This window comes from Hippopotamus amphibius, chromosome 16 (assembly GCF_030028045.1).
Source record: "Hippopotamus amphibius kiboko isolate mHipAmp2 chromosome 16, mHipAmp2.hap2, whole genome shotgun sequence".
Taxonomy (NCBI): Eukaryota; Metazoa; Chordata; class Mammalia; order Artiodactyla; family Hippopotamidae; genus Hippopotamus; species Hippopotamus amphibius.
The window spans coordinates 22,622,292-22,638,024 of record NC_080201.1 but is presented as its reverse complement, the minus strand read 5'-3'; the positions used below and the strand labels follow the sequence as shown (position 1 = coordinate 22,638,024).

The 15,733-nt window shown below is 38.1% G+C and overlaps 1 non-coding gene across 1 annotated transcript; it reads right to left on the bottom strand.

Moving 5' to 3' along the window:
• Positions 1 to 11,466: 11,466 nt before the first annotated feature.
• Positions 11,467 to 11,573, bottom strand: LOC130839447 (U6 spliceosomal RNA). The gene has a single exon (XR_009049844.1). It is a non-coding gene; the product is annotated as a U6 spliceosomal RNA (small nuclear RNA).
• Between the last annotated feature and the right edge of the window lie 4,160 nt (positions 11,574 to 15,733).

Genomic DNA, 15,733 nt, shown 5'->3' with positions numbered 1-15,733 from the left:
TTAAGGGCTGTGGGTGCTTTATCTTAATGTTTTATTGATGGAATTCTGCTGTGCCCATCACTGGAACAGCATCAGGAGACTCATTAGTGAAACTTGCTCTCCGTTCCAAAGATCCTTTACTGATCCTCTCTGCTGGATTAAAAAGCAGTAAAGAAAAAGAGAGTGATTTGAGCAGTGGCTACAGGGTTATTTTCTATAGGAAATCATGAACTGCTTTTGGCATTCCCTTTTTGTAACTAGTATTTTATTTCATTTTCTACTTTTACCTGTGGTTCCCCAAGAAGGAACTCCTCTACAAACTGAATTTCTTCCTTGACAGTTTTTTTTTCCCCTGTCTTAAGCTGTGGCCAGTGTACACTCTGACTCAAATATGCTGAAGACTTGTGACTTTCTGAATAATCTACTTTGTCAGGTTAGGGCAGTGTTCAAAAATGTAAAAAGTAGGGTTTTACTATTATGAGTTTATATATCCTACATATTCAGTAGGTATGTGTCCTTAAATTTCTTGGGTAATCTTCACCCCATAAACATAGATAATTTTTGAGAAGGATAATTCATCACTTAACTACATGTTTCTTGATCTCTTCACTTTTATAGGATTCTCCCTATAAACACAGTCTAAAAATGGAAAATAAAATCCTTTCATCAGGTAATTTCCAAAATTTTACTGCTGAAAATATCATGTGCTAACACTGTACACAGACACTGAAATATTTTAATAAGACAATAGGCACAATATGCAAAAGATATTGAGAGCTATAAAACTATACATATCCATGGATTAATAGAATTTAGGAAAAGAGAGTTTAGAAAAAAAAAATAATATTAGCGAAGATCTGTGTCCTCCCTTTAGTAAGAATATTATATCAGAACTGATTATAATAGCTCTACATATATTACATTAATAAATAATGAAATTAATTTTCATTGGTTGGCATAAGATTCAGGCATCTTCACTTAATAATGATGAAATATTAGTGAAATTCAAAGATAAAGTGTCTGTAGTCATTGTGAGATACTTCTAGGCACCTGGAATAGATAGGCCACGTCCTAATCCCCAGTACCTGTAAATATATTACTTTATATGGCAAAAGAGACTTTTCAGAGGAGAGTAAGGTTAGAGGTCTTGAAACAGGGAGCTTTATCCTAATCACATGAGTTCTCAAAACAGAAAAATGATGGAAAAAGAGAGATGTGATATAAGAAATATTAGACTTGCTGTTGGTGACTTTGAAGATGTAGGATGGGGCCATTAGCCAAGGACAGTAGTGAATAGCCCTCATCTTATAAGCAGCAACAAAAACAAGGGCCTGGTTCCTACAACCCCAAGGAGCTGAGTTATGGTAACAACTTCACGAGCAAGAAATAGATTCTCCCCTGGAGCCTCCAGGATGGGATATAATTTGCTGACACCTCTATTTTAGCCTGATGAGATTTCTTTCAGATTTAAGACTTATAGAACTGTAAGATAACATATTTGTGTCGTCTTAAGCTTGTAAATTTTGGGGAATGTCTTATGCAGCAATAGACAACTAATACAGTATATTACATATTTCATTTGTCTTTTGCAGAGTGGCCCTTATGCAGTGTTTTCTGAATATCCACTGATAAAGAACTTTAATAAGTGAAAGTACAGTCATGAAATATTCTCATACATATGAATTAGTCAGACTGACAGGGTTTGAAGTGGGGTATGGAGGATGGGGTTAGGATTTTCATTCTTTTTTTGGTATTCCATGCAGCTGATGGATTAACTATTAAAATAATATCTTTAAATAAAGAAATGGGATTACAAAGAAAGTTAATTATGTTGAAATAAAATTGTCAAGGTGTTTTAATCATGACATAGAAATATAAGTGCTTCCTCATTAATATATTAAATAATCTCTTAAGTAATGTAACTTTTAAGCAGCATTATTATAAATAATATTTCCAGATTTATGACATACTGTAATAAGATAAGAAAACATGTGTGGTAGCCACAAATGACAGTGTGTTAAAGAGTCTGTGCTTTGTTTCCTTCATTAAACATAAAACAAAAAATACTAAATTAGGTGTATTTTTTTTCCCCTCTGCATTCACAGAACTCCTAAATTCTATCACAAACCCATGGATAAGAATTCCTTCTCTAAGTCAATGGACTGATTTGACTCCAAATCAACCAGTGAAAAATGACCTCTTAGAGGTGATCAAAGAACAGTAATATTTTAAAGACTTTCAGTGATTTATCTCTGAGTAATGTAAACCCATCACATTTTTATGAGCAGTTGGAATAATCATTTTCTTCAACTCTTATCATAATAGTAAGTTCTTGATAGGTTAAACCAAATGGCACTTTCTTATTTTACCTTTTGTTTATGATGGCAAAATTGAATTTTGCAAATTTTAATGATCTCATTTTCTTTCAACAATCTCATGTTAGGCACATGGAAAAGTGCCCTAAAACCAACAACAACAAAATAGGTGCTGTGTACTGTGACACAGAAATGATAATTGCACTCAAGATGCTCACAATTTGAAGTGAAATTAGGCGTGCAAAGAATTGATAATATAGCAGATAAGCCATATGTATACTTTATTAGGTCTGTGAAGAAGTGGTAGGGTTGGATGGATGGGGAAGCCAGAAACAGTTAGGTGTGATTAGCCACTTATTCAGAGAAGAGGTGATAACTGAGCTGATTCCTGAAGACTAGATACCCTCTAGATCAAGATTTTCAACTTCACACTTTTGGCATTTTGGCCTGAGTAAGCCTTTGTCATGGTAGACTTTCCTGTGGATTATACAATGTTTAGTAATATTCTTGGTCTTTAACTACTAGATACCAGTAGCCCCGCCCCCCACCCCAAGTTATGACAGATACATATCTCCAGATAGTTCCGAATGGCCTTGTGGAGCAAAATCACCCCTGCATTGAGAATACGTGTTCTAAGACCATGATACTCAAAGTATAGGTCTCAACAATATTAGTGTCACCTGGAAGCTTGTTATAAATACACAGCCTAAAACCTTCATTTTAACAAGATTCCTCGATGATTTGAATGCACATTGATTTTGAGAGGCATTTTTCTAGGCTGAGAGGCCTCCTAGAAATAGGAATAACATGCACATTGGCAAGAGGGCATGGCATAGAGAAATTCAAGTGGTTGGAGGGTACAGCAAGGATGGGACGCAAGCCTGGAGAATGAAACAAGAGCCAGAAGACAACTCACCTTGACAAGCTCATAAAACCATCCAAAAACTCTCTGGGGAAAGGGAATCAGTGAATGGTTTTAATCAGAGAAAGAAAGGAACCTGATAGATTTGCCTTTAAAATATAATTTTATGTGTGCAGCTCTACTATGACTTTAATTGAATGAGTAGAATAAGGAATGGGTGATTTGTGAATCTCTTTCATCTCACACCTCAAGTTAGCAACTGTTAGCTTTCTGGTTAATCTAAAAAGATGACCTCTCTCTCTGATCAAAGCAGCACAATGATGGTACAAGCAAACAGGGAAAAATGCAGAACAACATTCAATATTTCTTTAAGAAGGAAGTCGTGTAATGTCTGGAGAGACATCAGGTTAAGATTAAATCTTTATATCATATTGAGATGGGTTTCCTGCTGTTTTAGAAATTAATTTCAGTTAATCATGATCTTTCCACCCTTTGTCATCCTTTTCTCCACAGCTGAATTAGTCCAGAGCACAGCAGCCCTACAAACTGGGAGGCCTGATTTTCGAGTTTGGCCTGAGGATAGGAAGTCAAAAGCTGGCAGAAGATGGATGCTTTGCAGCAGTGACAAATTTCGTTTTCTGAAGAAAGTTGCTGACTGCAGTGTTCAAATTGGAGCAGCTTATCTGTCCCTCCAGATGTTGAAATAATGACAGATGCTCAGAGAAACCTTGACAAGAGGAAGAAAAGAGCCTGCTGAAGAGTCCAGCCTGTTTGTATGCAGGAAAATAAAAGTAACATTTACTGAGATCTGTCTTCTGCTGAGGTGTGTATATGTGTCTTTATAGCCAAAAGATGGTGTCACTGTACACAAATCCACATTAGGAAACAAGAGGATTTTGTGTTGTTGGAGATGGAGACAGTACAGAATTATGATTCTTTTTTTCCCCACAGGATTAATAAATCATTATATCACTTTATTAAATATGAAACAACCTCTGGGTACCTGTGTTGAATGACAGGACACCACTTTATAATGACTGGATGTGTACAATTGCATTTTTCACAGCTATGGCAGGTGGGTGAGTTTCTTACTGTGCACAGAATTTCCAGCATTTAATATGGAAGGTATGTTCTAAACTTATTAACTTATTTATCCAGATATCTAAATGAAGTTGTGTAATTTAATACATAGTAAACAGTGCAAGAGAAATCTTTTTTAACAAGTTGAAGTTTGGGGGCAGCTGCACGATAATTCACACAATATTGATCGTGGTGACAGATTAAAGCATGAGTAGGTAACAGAGTGAATAAAAAGATGAATGATTAAGAGTTTGACTTATTTAATATACACGTAAGTATAGAGTGCTTGAAATATCAGTGACAACTGATGTGTGTGTGCACTCGTGTGTGTGTGGAAAAAACCAAAATTGTGTTTTTTTATGTGTGTGTGTCTTTTTCTGTAACGTTACATCTTTGTTTTTTCCTCTCTGAATTTTTTTTTTTTAAAGAGGTCATCAACCTCCTGTGAGAGAAACTTGTTCTCACCAGAGGAAAACTACCCAGTTGTAAAATATGGTTTGTAAGATGAAAGAAATGTTTCTCCAAACATTTCACCTTTCCTAAGAGATTTCTTTGCATCTTACTTGGACTGCTGAAAGAACATTTTCACAGTATCCTCTGCAGTAACTTTTCATTCATGGCTGAAAAGCACTTATTATGAAATTCTTTCTGCATTGAGTTGAAATCTAACTCTCCATTGTGGACGCGGGACCATACCCCTCAAGTAAATCACTATATGACTGAATCGGAAAGCTGTATTCCAGCCAGATTAATGAGCATACCAAAGAAGGGACATGGGGAATTGAGAAACAGAGAAGAATTATAGAGCAGTCAGAGTATGGCCTTTATAATCAGACTCGGGTTGAAACAGAAAATTCCATAGCTTCCTGATGGTGTTTTGGAATGTGACATCTCAGATTTCTCTCGGTACCTCTAAATAAGCCACAGAAGAGAGAGCACGTTTACATTTGTTTACACACATAAACAAGCTAGAATGCCAGAACTTCTGGAGTGTGTAGCAGGGGCTGCTTCACAGACATTTTTTCTCAAATCCTTAACTTGGCGTTTAGGGAAAAATACAGTCATTTGAGTCTTCTGAAGATCCACATGAAGTGAGTAACAGAAATGGATAAATAATTTTTAAAAAATTTCCTGATGAGTAAACTAGAGAACATGCTTCTGTATTCTCTTTGCTCTCCATTATCTATATCATTGAAGAAGAGATAAGATATGGGCTATAAAAACTTATGCAATTAAAAATGACGGTTCCTTCAAGGGTATTTTTGTTACAGGGTATTCCAGAAATGATTTGGCCAATTAATAAATCAAATTTCTAATCTGTGATATATATAGCAGTATACTTGTTTTAGTATAGTTGGATACCCCTTGGCCAAAATGCATTTTTTTTTTCAGTAAAAAGTACTTAACATAAAATTTACCATCTTAACCATTTTTAAGTGTATGGTATTGCTAACTGCATGCACATCATTGGCAATAGGTCTCTAGAACTTTTTCATCTTGCAAAACTGAAACTGCATATCCATTGAACATCAATTCCCCATTTCTCCCTCTCCCAGCCCTTGACAACCACCATTCTACTTTCTGTTTCAAAGAGTTTGGCTATTGTAGGTATCATATAAGTGGAATCATGCAGTATTTGTCATGATATCCTCAAAGTTCATTAATGTTGGGGTATATAATAGGATTTTCTTTGTTAAGGCTAAATAATATTCCATTGCATGTATATGCTGGATTTTATTCATCTGTTGGTGGACATTTAAGTTGCTTCCATCTTTTAGCTATTTTGAACAATGCTGCATCGAATATGTGTGTGCATATTTTTATATCATCTAGATCCTGTTTTTAATTTTTTTGGATATATACCTAGAAGTGGAATTGCTAGAGTGTATGGTAATCCTATTTTTAATTTTTCAGGAACCCCATATTTTTTTCCACAGCAACCGCACCATTTTACATTTCCACCAACAGCGTACAAGGGTTCCCTTTTCCCCTGCATCCTTGCAATCATTTGTTACTTTCTGGGTGTTCGTTTGTTTGCTTTTAATAGTGATCAGCCAGATGGGTGTGAGATGATATCTCATTGTGGTTTTGATTTGCATTTCCTCATTGATTAGTGGTGTTGAACATTTTTTCATATACTTGGCCATTTGCGTATCTTCTTTGGAGAAATGTCTATTAATGTCCTTTGCCCATTTTTTAATTAGGTTATTTTGGTTGTCGTTGAATTGTAGGTATTTTTTACATATTCTGGATATTAATTCCTTTTCAGATATATGGTTTGCAGATATTTCCTTCCATTTCATAGGTTGACTTAATTTTGACTTTTATAGTATTTTGTGCTTTATGAAGTGTGATCATATCTTTTATCTTAAGCTTTTATGTATTCCTCAATGAAATCACAATCTAGTACCAATGGATTTTAATGGTATAGCATTAGAGTTAATACAAATATTCCCTCTACCACTTCCACCTATACACAGGTATATGCATTTTCTTTTTTTTTAAACTTTATATTTTTAATTTTAATTTTTTGGCTGTGTTGGGTCTTCATGGCTGTCCGCAGGCTTTCTTTAGCTGTGGAGAGTAGGAGCTACTCTTTGTTGTGGTGCGCAGGCTTCTTGGTGCAGTGGCTTCTCTTGCTGCAGAGCACGGGCTCTAGGCTCACAGGTTTCAGAAGTTGTGGCATGTGGGCTCAGTAGTTGTGGCTCATGAGCTCTAAAGCATAGGCTCAGTAGTTGTGGTGCACAGGCTTAGTCGCTCTGTGGCATGTGGGATCTTCCCAGCCCAGGAATTGAACCTGTGTCCCCTGCATTGGCAGGCGGATTCTTAACTGCTGAGCCACCAGGGAAATCCCAGTATATGCATTCTCATTCTCTGTCTCTCATGTTCTTCTCTCCAGTATTTTCTAAACTGTATTGAATTTCCATTTGAATTTCTCACTGTTTTATGAAGTTGAAATTTATGGTAAAACACATGGTGATATTAATGAAAATCGAATTGTATTTAGTGGATAGTATGAGACTATCCAATTTTCATTTATAGCAATTAGAAATGCCATGGGACACAATATAGGAGTTTTGAAGGCTCAGATTGCATTATAATATCAAATACCTTACTTACATATCATATTGTCTGATCAGAAAGTCTGGTCACATAAATGAAAAAGGACTCTTTGTGCTTCTTCAGAAAGCAGTAGCAGTCTGGGATTGAAATTTTGGAATATATTTTTATGGACCAAGGATAGAATATTTGGAATATGGTATCTCATAGTAATTCCAGGCCCTATGAAAATTTCTAAAAGTAATAATAGAAAATAAGTCCAAAGAATGACCTCAATTCAATAATAGCTATAAATGATACTATGCTGTGTCAATAACTTTTATATGAGCTTAACTTGTAATATGTCTTTCAGTCTGTACAACAACCCAATATGATTGATAGTATTGTTACTCTCATTTTGTAGATGAGAGTTCAAATGTTGGAACATGCCATGGTTACAAATATGGTATGAGGAAGTGAGCAAATTTGAACCCAGGAAGTTTGACAGATACTATGTGGTTTACTACACCGCAACATTAACTCCTCTTTTGCTTACCTGCTTTAATGGCCTGAATATATTATTTATTAGACCAGCATATCAATATATAAATGAAAATTGTTAGTTGTCAAAAATCTGAGATTAAGGGCTTCCCTGGTGGCACAGTGGTTAAGAATCCACCTGCCAATGCAGGGATACGGGTTCAATCCCTGGGCCAGGAAGATCCTACATGCAGGGGAGCAACTAGGCCCATGCGCCCCAACTACTGAGCCTGTGCTCTAGAGCCTGCAAGCCACAACTGCTGAGCCCATGTGCCACAACTACTGAAGACTGTGTGCCTAGAGCCTGTGCTCCACAACAAGAGAAGCGACCTCAATGAGAAGCCCATGCACTGCAAGGAAGAGTAGCCCCTGCGCTCCGCAACTAGAGAAAGCCTGTGTGCAGCAATGAAGACTGAATGCAGCCAATAAATAAAGAAGTAAATAAATAAATAAATAAATAAATTTAAAAAATCTGAGATTGAGTATTTAAAATAACATGTCCCTGGAAACTAATGGCTTATGTCTATTTTGCAAATATTTAATATCTAGGAACAGACAATGCCTTTTGGTTGGAAAAGAGGGTTTTATTTTCATTAGAAACATGGTATAGCCATGTTCTTGGATTGGAAGAATCAACATTGTGAAAATGACTGTACTACCCAAAGTAATTTACAGATTCAATGCAGTTGCTATCAAATTACCAATGGCATTTTTCACAGAACTAGAACAAGAAATCTTACAATTTGTATGGAAATGCAAAAGACCCCGAATAGCCAAAGCAATCTTGAGAAGGAAAGATGGAGTTGGTGGAATTAGGCTTCCTGACTTCAGACTGTACTACAAGGCCATAGTGATCAAGACAGTATGGTACTGGCACAGAAACAGAAAGGAAGATCAATGGAACAGAATAGAGAACTCAGAGGTAAACCCAAGCACATATGGGCAATTTATCTTTGACAAAGAAGGCAAGAATATGCAATGGAAAAGAGACAGCCTCTTCAGTAAGTGGTGCTGGGAAAATTGGACAGCTACCATGTAAAAGAATGAAATTAGAACACTTCCTAACACCATACACAAAAATAAACTCAGAATGGATTAAAGATCTCAATGTAAGGCTAGACACTATAAAACTCCTAGAGGAAAACATAGGCAGAACACTCTATCACATCCATCAAAGCAAGATCCTTTTTGACCCTCCTCCTAGAATGATGGAAATAAAATCAAGAATAAACAAATGGGACCGAATGAAACTTAAAAGCTTTTGCACAATGAAAGAAACCATAAACAGGACAAGAAGACAACCCTCAGAATGGGAGAAAATATTTGCCAACGATGCAACTGACAAAGGATTAATCTCCAAAATATACAAGCAGCTCATGAAGCTTAATACCAAAAAAGTAAATAGCCCAATCCACAAATGGGTGGAAGCCCTAAATAGACATTTCTCCAAAGAAGACATACAGATGGCCAACAAACACATGAAAAGATGCTCAAGATCACTAATCATTAGAGGAATGCAAGTCAAAGCCACAGTGAGGTATCACCTCACACCAGTCAAAATGGTCATCATCAAAAAATCTAGAAACCATAAATGTTGGAGAGGGTGTGGAAAAAAGGGAACTCTCCTGCACTGTTGGTGGGAATGTAAGCTGGTACAGCCACTATGGAAAACAGTTTGGAGGTTCTTTAAAAAATTAAAAATAGAACTACCATATGACCCAGTAATCCCACTCCTGGGCATATACCCAGAGAAAACCATAATCCAAAAAGAAACATGTACCATAATGTTCATTGCAGCACTATTTACAATAGCCAGAACCTGGAAGCAACCTAAATGCCCATCAACAGATGAATGGATAAAGAAGATGTGGCATATATATACAATGGAATGTTACTCAGCCATAAAAAGGAATGAAATGGAGCTATATGTCATGAGATGGATAGACCTAGAGTCTGTCATACAGAGTGAATTAAGCCAGAAAGAGAAAAACAAATACTATATGCTAACTCATATGTACAGAATCTTAAAAAAAAATGGTACTGATGAACCCAGTGACAGGTTAAGAATAAGGATGCAGATGCAGAAAATGGACTGGAGGACATGGGGTTGGGGGGATGGGGGGCAAAGGGGAAGCTGGGACGAAGTGAGAGAGTAGCATAGACATATATACACTACCAACTGTAAAACAGATAGCTCGTGGGAAGTTGCTGTATAACAAAGGGAGATCAACTCGATGATGGGTGGTGCCTTAGAGGGCCAGGACGGGGAAGTGCGGGAGGAAGCCGAGGGAGGGAGGAGATATGGGGATATATGTATAAATACAGCTGATTTACTTTGGTGTACCTCAAAAGATGGTATAAGAGTGTAAAGCAAATATATTCCAATAAAGAGCTTAAAAAAAAGAGAGAGAAGGCTGGTATAGGATAATTTGTCTCTTTTATAATGAGGCGAATGGCCAGATTCACCAAATTGTGTTTCATGAGACCTAATTAAAGTCAGGTGAGAGGGCAAGCATGCATCGCCATGTTGTTCTTAATAAAATGAAAATCAAATGGGGCTAATTAGAGAGAGTGATAGCCTTTATTAGATTCCTTAGAGTTTGCAAAATACTGTGGTTAACTTTCCTGACTATCCAAGAAAATACAAAACTTGGAGCTCATCTTTAGTCACTAAAATGTTCCAAGTGTAGAAGTAAACCAAATCCGAATACTTTTCTCGATTACTCATTACCTGCGGGACCTCAGAAGAGTTAACATGAGATGAGTTTCTCTATTTACAAATCATAGCGTTGGAATGGAAATATGTTTGCAGGCAGACTTCCATGTGGCAGTTATGGCCTTGAGCCTTGGAGAGCTCCCTCAGGAAAAGTGCTGTAGGGGAGCTAAATCTGCCACCCCAACATGTCTCCTTGGCATGTGGATTATTTTAAGCTAAAAACAGGCCCAAAAGACTCAGAAAGAAACTTTGACCTTCTTACTGCCTAAAGAGTGTAGATAGAGGATCTGTTTGAGGAAATAACTATACTGTGAATTAGGTGTGCCAACAGGGAGGAACCCAGCAGAGTCTGTTTGTTAAAATTCCGCTCTGTGTCCCACTGTCTCTGCAGGGCCCAGCAAACATTTGTGTACCAAACATTTGCTTTTCCTTTTCCATGAGAATTGCCTTCCTCCCTTTGAAGTCCCAAACCACTGCCCCAACTTCCTCTTTTGTCTTTAACTGAAGATGGTGTTTAAGGTGAGGGTTTTAGTCATTTTGGCAGTTTACCTAGTTCTCCTGGGTTTCTCCCACGTATACATGTTATTAAAGTTTTGTGTGATTTTTTCCTGTTAACCTGTTCTGTAAATTTAGTTCTCAGACCAGCCAGAAGAACCTGGAAGAGTAGAGGAAAATTTCTTCCTCCTTTGACAGTGCTTAGAAGCTTGCTGGGGGAAGAAAGACATATAAACTGACAAATAATTCTGAAATAATCACCACCACATGTATTAGGACTTTTTTCCCCCAAAGAAATGGATGTTGGGGGATGTGGAAGTGAAACTGTGCACCTCAGATTGGGACTTGAACCTGAGTTCTGGGACTTGAATCCAGCCTAAACCTAGATTGGGACTTGAACCCATGCAGCCGGAACTCAAACCCAGAGTCTTTTTTTTTTTTTAACTATGGAATGCTTCATGAATTTGCATATCATCCTTGCACAGGGGCCATGCTAATCTTCTCTGTATTGTTCAAATTTTAGTATATGTGCTGCTGAAGCGAGCAACCCACAGTCTCTTAATTAAAATCACTCACCTGGTGTCTGGACTTACTGAGGCTCAGGTTCTTTGTGTCTCAGCACAGAAGGAATTCACTGAGAGGCAAAGTGATAGGCAAAAAGTAGATTTATTAACATAGGATGCTTGTAAGAGATGCATGTGAGCAGGCAAGGGGGCTCTGCCCTGAGGATTAAGTGGGCTACAATTTTATTGTGAAAGGAAAGGGGAAGGGGAAAGTAGATGTCAGGCTTCCATCACTAGCTTCTCCTTTGTATCAGGCAGGAGAGTGTCTGACCCTATGAGGTCAAACTAGGATCATCATAGCACTTATTCGTATCAGTAGAAGGGTGGTGACATTTTTCTTTTATCTGATGGCCTGGGGCATATGTCGTGCTTTTTTTTATGGTTTTATAGCTAAGCAAGCCTGCTTCATTCCATGACATTCCAATACCTTTCTTGAGCTGTCATTAACTTACAGTGGTCTCCCACAGTTTCCTAGGTTTCCCTATCTATAGTCCCCTACTGGGACTTCCACAGCCACCTGTATAACTATCTTATTCTGTCCCTATCAGAAGTATGTTAACGAAAGTCTACAGTATTTGTTACCAAACTCAGGTTTGGCCGCTCTTCCTTTGAAAGCCAATACTCAAAAGACAGTTGTTGGTTGGAAAGGAAGGGTTGCTTTACTCAGGAGACAGGCAACCAGGGAAGAAGGTGGACTCATGTCCAAGAACCAACTCTGAAGGTTCTGCTGGACCATGAAAGTTTTTAAAGGGAGAAAGGGGAAGCTGATCACAGCTAATCATTTGGGGAGGAGGTCAGTCTTCATTATCTTGCACTGTGTGCAGACTTTCTTTTGACTGGTTAATAGAGAGGTGACAGGGTGGTGTTCCAGGACTCTTGTGCTCAGCCTGCTGTAGCCGTCCGTCTTCCACCCAAGTGGCGACCTTAGTTCCTGCTGAGGAACTCAAAGATACTCTTCTGTATGGTCCTTGAGGAGGAACCAGGACCCTGCCTCCGAGTTGCATAATTGTTTCTTGACTGCCTCTCCTTTGTTTCTGCCTTCTCTCTCTTCCCTGATTAGCAACTGTTTGAATCTGACCTTTGGAACTCAGGGAAGGTCAAGAAGGCTGAATGAAGCCTATTTCCTGCAAACAAGAACTGGGAGACCCAGAAAGGATTTGTACCCGGGAGGGCCCCACGGGGTCCCACTCAGTTTCGGTTCCCCCCTTTCCTTTGATACTTTTCAATCACGAGGAGAACAGGTATTGGACAAGAAAGGGAATAACATTTTAGACACAGAGGTTAATCAAACACTTTGAGGAACTTGGTTTTAGGGGGACTCAGTTTCACAAAGGCCTGGGAGATAGCAAGGGTCAAGCTTTCTGGTTTGCCTAAGTGACAGTTGCTCTGAACTTACTATGAGAAGTCCCACACACAAAATCACCCACAGGTTGCATGCTGGTACTTGTCTCCCCAGTGAACAGAACCAGTTAGTATGAGGTCAGGACATTTATCATCCAGTGTCAGAGTCCGATTTCACATCCAGAGAGGCCACACATGCGGTAGGAGCTTGAAATCGCGATGCTGCCTCACTTGATCTCCATTTCTTCATCTTGAAATTCAAAGGGTTGGTGCAATTGAATATTATTAAGCAGTAAAAAGGAAACAAACTACCTACATACGCTACGGCATGGATGAACCTCAAAGTTACTATGCCAAGTGAAAGAAGTCAGGCACAAAAGACAACATGCTGTATGTGTCTCCTTACCTGAAATGTCTACAACAGGGATATCTGTAGAGACAGGAAGTAACATAGTGGTTCTCTAGGGCTAGGAGTGAGAACAGAGATTGTCTGCAAATGTGTATGAGGAATCCTGGGATGACTGAAAGCTTCTAAAACTGAATGATGATGATTGCGCAACTCTTTAAATTTACCAAAATGAGTGAATTGGATAAAGTCGGTGGATTTTATGATATGTAAGTTGAAACAATAAAACTGTTATCAAAAAATATCAATTGAAAATCTGCCCTAGTGGGGATAAATTCCCAAAGGCTTTCCTGGGTCTGAAATCCTTTGATTCTATGATTCCATGTATAATTCTCTTAAAATTCATTTTCTGTATTTTTTCTTTAATTTTTAAATTAAATTGAGATACCCTTATTGAAGGATATAGCCTCAACAAAGATGTTTATATCGCTTTCTCTGAACAATGCAAAATTTTTGTGCGGCATTTTTTATCGTCTTTCTCCCCAGGTCTAAAAATGCATATCGTCCTCATCTCACTATATGCCATGCACTTTACTCCTCTGAAAGGGAGAATTAGAGATACAAATTTAGATGCTGCTGAATCACCCTCTGTCCTCTAAGTGATTAATTCTTAAGATTTTGGCAGATTTACCCTTTTGAAAATGAGCTGTGGCGGTCTACACCTTAAGAAGATGATGATAATTTATGTATTATTATTTAGGTCTTCTGAAAGGAAGGAGTTCTGCTCTATTTCATAATAATCGGCTTCTCCTAGGGGACAGTGAGCAACGTGAATCATCAGTGTCCTTAGCAGAAGTTATTTTTGCTTGTTAAAAATTAACGTACGCATCTTAGCATTATCTTCTTATTTAGACTATTACAATGTCTTGTCTGGTCAGCCTTACAGAAAAGGGGCAAAAAAAAAAAAAAAAAAGGATGGAGAGCTCATGGGCAGATTTTGTTATAGTACACACACGTCTTTTGCCACCCAAATGCCTCTTTCTTGTATTCAACAGTGCTTGAAATTCCATGTATCCATAATTAGGGATGACATGAAAGTGAATAGAACCTTGGCCGAGAAGATACGGACTTTAAGTTCCTTCTTTTATTTCTCCTTTCATTTCTCCTTTTCTTTTTTCTATACAGATTGTAAACTCCATGAAGTGAGGGATGGTGTAGGATTTTGCTTTCCATTGTATTCCTAGCACCTCTCAAATAGCCTTGTTCAGTGGATAGATATTGGTGAGTGAGGAAGTGAACAGTTTACATGACTGTGCAAAATCACAGTAATGAATCCTGAGCAATGAAACTGTGAATGAAACACGTCTGGCTCCTGTTATCCTGTGACACGAAGGAGACAGGTATTTGACAAATTATGATGCAGGTGAAGGTCACAAAAGAGAATAAATAAAACGTTTCCACGCTCCTCGGTTACCATCTTTAGCAGTGATTCTCATCCTCGTTGCATATTAGAATCTGTGAAGAACTTATAAGGAAAATACCAAAGTCTGTGAGACCCCACAAGGGCAAAATTAGAATCACTGGAAATGGGACCAGGGCACTGGTGTTTTTTTAAACTTCTAGGTAATTCTAGTATATAACTAGGTTTGAAGTCTTCTGATCTACGAGCTCATGATAATCCGGTCTGGGCAGCGGTACAGATGTCTCTGCTGTCCTGCAGACTCTGGTAGCCTCTTACCTGTCAACTTTCTCTACTCGGGTGGGACTCTTGAGTTTTTACACCCCAAACCTCACCCCATACCCTTGCAGACTGATCACACAGTCCTCAATATCAAGTTGTGTTCAGAGAGCATGTAGTTTAGCAAATAATACTCTATCTACCCAGCCTTCAAAAACAGAAAGAAACGTTCTGACTTTTCCCTGTGTACACTTAGTTACTCAGTGAGTCTGTCAATCTCACTGTCCCTATTTTTAAAGTTATTTTTTTCCATCTCAACAGCTATGGTGAGACTTCATAATCTATGATCTGGTGACTGTATTGGTATCCTAAATATTTTCCTTCTCCCCTCTCCAGTTTACTCGGTACTCCCAGAGCAAAGTTATCTCCCCATAACACACATCATGTTATCCTCTGCTTTATAAATACACTGAGTAAAGACAAGACAAAACAAAACAAAATTCCTTCAGGATAGCCTGTTATAAAAACTTTATACTCCTTAAGGTAGCAAACACAATTTCTTACACGGTTTGAATCTAGCACATACTTCTAATCTCTTCTCTACCTGCTTCTCTCTACCCTGTAAGTCATGAGCCTTAATTGTGTCTGATTTTTAAACCCCTCCTGATCTGTATTTCCCACACTTCTAAACTCAAATGCCTTTCTCCCCTACATCCCTGAAACTCTCCACTACCTGTTCAGAAACGTCTGTTTTTCTTCAAAGTCAAGTTCAAATGCAA